General features: G+C 41.3%; 1 long non-coding RNA gene across 1 annotated transcript; it reads left to right on the forward strand.

Moving 5' to 3' along the window:
• LOC133210845 (uncharacterized) lies at positions 1-529 on the forward strand. The gene is made up of 2 exons (XR_009725048.1): positions 1-136; positions 372-529. It is a non-coding gene; the product is annotated as an uncharacterized LOC133210845 (long non-coding RNA).
• Positions 530-4588: the final 4059 nt, after the last annotated feature.

Here is a 4588-nt window from a genome sequence, read left to right on the forward strand (position 1 = left end):
CAGATGCTGTCAAACGCTTGATACCTTCGGCACCACTTCTTTAGCGCTAGCTTCTGGACAAAATCCACAAACAGCCTGTGTCCCTTGGCCTGACTGCTGGCCTCTAGTCTTTCCCAAATGGATCCTCTGAAAGGAGGTAGAATGCTCATGGACCAGAAACACTGCCTAGAGTACACATTTTTCATTGTTCATGTTACTGCTGAGTAACACCAAGATGTCATTTGTAGTACTTTCCTTTGAAAGCCACAGAAACAGGAAAATGTTTTAAATGAACAATTGGAATTAGTGAGTCATCAAGAGGAGCAGCATTTGAAAGAATTATTTTGTATTTCTGACCTTAAAGCATTCATCTTGGTTGCTTTCTACAACAGGTAGCTAAGACATGTGAGTGACAAGCATATCTCAGCCACTTCTGGGATGGAGTACAGACACAGCCACTCGTAATTACTTAAGACCAGGAATGAAAAAGAACACAGTGAAACTACCCAGGAAGTGAAGGACTGGCATTTCTCAAATTGTTATTTACTCTTTAAGTAAAAACCTTTCAACCCTGCGGATACCAGTGCTCCCTGGGAATAACTGCTTGCAAAATGGTAAGGCTGTTACTAGGAGGCTGAAAGACAGACATTTCCAGCAACACCAAGCCCTGGAGCAACAGCGAAGTATTAGGTAATACCTGAGAAAGCCCTGGTAATGGTGTTTGCTGAAGAGAGAAATACACTGAGAGAAAGAAGTAGCAGACAGAAAGCACTTTTGCAATCTCAGAGCCTCCTGTGGAAATTCCCCACCTATGAATAGTATTCATGCAGAAAAGCCAGTGTTCATACCCTGTGTTTACTTAAGCTCACAGGTACTAATCTCACCGGCCAGGCTTTTCCCAAGCTTTATTTCACTCCTTTGTCAGAAGCCACCCAACCATTTCCCTGAAACGTTAATACATCAACGAGAAAGTGGAAAGCAGTCCCCCTGCGGAACTGGGACAGGGCCTTCAAAGGCATGTTGCGATGCTGAAGTCAACTGCTAGTTTCGACCAAGTGACAGGCAGGAGCGTGCCCACCTCATGTGCGCATGCACGTGCAGCTGCCTTGTGAAGGCACACTGCAGCATTGACATTCAGGCAGCAGGCTGAGAGCCAGCGTGGAAAGAAACAGCATCACACTAATTTCTTCCTTTTTTAATTAACATTTGTCAGACTTGGAGAGAAGCCCAGACCGCAAAAATTTGGACACAAAATTCTAAGAGCTCAGAAGCTGGAAATGTTCACATACAGGCTCTTCATTTATGCCGAGTCTTTTTTTATAGGTCATGCAGAGATGACTTAATTGCTCTTACTGTAACTTACAATTAGCAGTACAGTGATTTGTTTTGCATGTCGTGGTGCACAGTAGAGCTATGCTCCAATGAAAGTGACAATGTTTGATAGTAGGTGGGCATTTGTTTTCATGAAGGAATTTTCCCTGCAGTTCCTCTCTTGCGGGTGGGGGAAGAAGAAAGCCTTTATTGCCATCAGCAGCAAAGAGTGAGGATATTGTGACCCAATCCAGGAGTTGTTTGTAACGGTTGGTGGTTTCTCAAATTGATGTGAACTTCTAGTTCACCTTCCTGCGCAGCACTTATCGATGCAAGCTCAAATGATTACTTGTGCCATTACCAAAATACTGAATTCCTGACATACGACTGAAAGCCACTATTAAACTCTTGCAATTTCAATGCTAAGTCACTAACTTTTCTCTATACAAGAACTGGATAAAGAGGTAAAAATACAGCAGTTAATTTGCACTTTTTACCAGCACAGCACATAATATTCAGCAAATCATACCGTCTGCTGACATTAGAAGAGAATGGGGACTGGAATATTACATTTATTAAAGTTAGATAGTAATGCACATAACATCATTTTCAAACATTCTAAATGGCCTGTAAACAGCACCTCTGATAGGGTTCCAAGCACTAAGGCTGCTTCCAGTTCCTAGCAGGGCACTTGCATCCTTTACATCCTAGCCTAGAGATAAGGTAGTCCAGGGAAATAAGACATTGAGTTGTATTATGAGGTTTAGAGGCATTTCAGAGCTGCAGAAACCCTAACAAGTAATAACGTTGCTAGTGTTCCTTTCCTGCAGCTTTGAGGAGCACATGCAGGAGAGTGAGCTGCTTACTGATGAGCCTTCCTCAGCCACATGTTTCCGAGAGCCAAGTCTCCGCTCTCCCTGGGGCCACATAAGAGACTGAACTATTGCAGTCCTCACGGCAAGGACAAACCCCATGGCTTCTCTGACTAGATTCAAAACATGAAACTCCTCGTCCCTTCTGTGCTACTTCTGGCTCTGTCTACAGCCAGCTTCTGTTGATGACGTGTAGCAGTCACACCATGCCTCCATGCTGATGTATTTCAGAGGACTGAAAACGTTAAAAGAGACCTTGGAAGGGGACAGCTGTATATAAAAGTTAACTCTGCAAATAGCCCTATCTGTCCCAAATATTGCTCAGAAGAAGAGAGACTGTTCTATAGCACAGCACAGCTCCACATGCCTCCCTACTAACGTAAGGACACCTTTGTTTTGTTGGTTTTCAGTTCTGACATTGCGTTAGATAATGAGGATGGATGAAAGACGTGAATCAAGTGATTTAATTTTAATGTGGCTTCTGCTTCCTGCGCTGATCTAGCAGTGGAATAATTACACAGATCATTGCTTTTTCAGAACAGCCTTTTAGGCTTCTTGTGAGAGACCTCATTACTCTCCTCATGCTTTTAAGGAAGATGGTGTGGCCATTTGCTGGGTCAGTAAGGCTCCTTTCAGAGCAGGGCCAAGTAGTTTCACTGTCCAAATAGGCAAATACCATTCTTTGCCAGATAACAATTAAGGGCCACGTATCACTCTTGAGACAATAACAGAAGTGTCCTGCTTAGATTAATGCAGTTTCAGACAGTACTGTGAAAAATCATGTTGATTAATTACATATAATTGGCACACTATTTTAGAATTACTTTGGCATAAAGGAGGACAGCTTTTCTTCTGGAGATTTGTCTACCCCATTAGAGGGATTTTGGCCACGCTTGTCTCAACAGATTCACTTCTAATAGAATAAAAGGCTCAATTCATAAGAGAAGGTTTCTGATTAATTGTTTGTTATATTAGCACGAAGGAGTAGGTTTTGGGAGCGAGTATTTACATAAACAGCATTTATACAGCACAACATCTGCAACCAAAAGCACGAGCGAGCTGCTTTGCAGGCAGTGCAGAAGGGGATTGCTTTATCTTAGGTTGAAGTAAACCCACTGTTAAAGTAAATATGCAATAGCAACACCACTTAACAAAGGGAACATGAATAATAACTTTTCTAATTTAAGCTGAATGTGGGAGGATATAGGTAGGCAGCAAAATAAGTTGAAAACCTATTTCCACTGTGATTCATAGAGATTTGCAGCAGTGGCTTGCATAGGTAAATTATAACAGTTGACATTCACATATAGTTTTTCACTTATTAAAATCTGATGGGCTTTTTTCTTTTGGCAATTGAAGTACTGATGCACAGCAAAGTTAAGAAACTGGCTCGTGGTACCAACTGTGTCAAGTGTTTTGGCTTTTAGACACAGAACTGCTCCACTGACTCTGCAAGATACCACTCACCTTTAGTGAGAGAAGTTATTTGTAAAGGGAGTGGAATTGCCTACAGAAGGAGGGGAGGATTTTAACATCACTGGAATTGTACCAGTATTGTCTGTGACTTATGAACAATGGCAACCAGAAAGATGTACTAGTAACTGAATAAGGTTATTTCTTTGTTCCGCGGTCCTTCATTACCAATAATGTCTAGAATCACTCGCTACCTACACATTTACCAAGACAAAGGGAGCTCCCTGCTGCCGTTCCATTTCCAGCCCCTTCCTCCTACTTCTCATTCCATATTACACAACCAGATTTGGCAACATTTTTCCTTAACAGAGATGAAAATTGGGTGTTCTGACTCAAGAACAGAAAACAAGAATAATCCAAGAATGTCCACGGAGCTCTACTACATACTATAAATGAAAGCTCATATGAAGTGATCCTGAGACATGGGTAAAAACTATAAAGCCAGCAGTAATTTTCAGACAGTGCTTTCCACAGTCTTTGGTCTTACATAGATTGTGTTATCATTGGTTCTGCTAGAGACAGTGTAAAAGTAAAACCATCCATACCAATCTGCCTAGGGAACAACTCACAAAAACCAAGTGAGGAAATACAGTAGTTGTCCATTCCCACATTTGTGTAGGGCTGCCCTAGGAGCTTGCCAGTATCATCCAAACATTAGTTTCTTGCTTAATTCATAAACTTACTTCAATTCAAAGCAACAATTTACTTGTATTTGCAACTGATATCAATTTTGACCTAGCCTTTTAGACAGGGGAATGCTGTATTGTTTCAATATCATCAACTAAATACTTGATACTGAATGCATGTAAATGACAGTAATAGACACTCAAAATTCCTTTCAAGTCCTTTGCAAGCAATTTTCTTTCAGCACTGTAGAGTATCAAGATTACAGGCTGTCAGTATCATTCTATAGACTTTCACACTACATAACATTCTCCAGTGAAGTAGAGAGG

This window comes from Neopsephotus bourkii, unplaced genomic scaffold, assembly GCF_033783945.1.
Source record: "Neopsephotus bourkii isolate Nb327-2 ecotype Australia unplaced genomic scaffold, CSIRO-AGI_Nbou_v1 NB_532, whole genome shotgun sequence".
NCBI lineage: Eukaryota > Metazoa > Chordata > Aves > Psittaciformes > Psittacidae > Neopsephotus > Neopsephotus bourkii.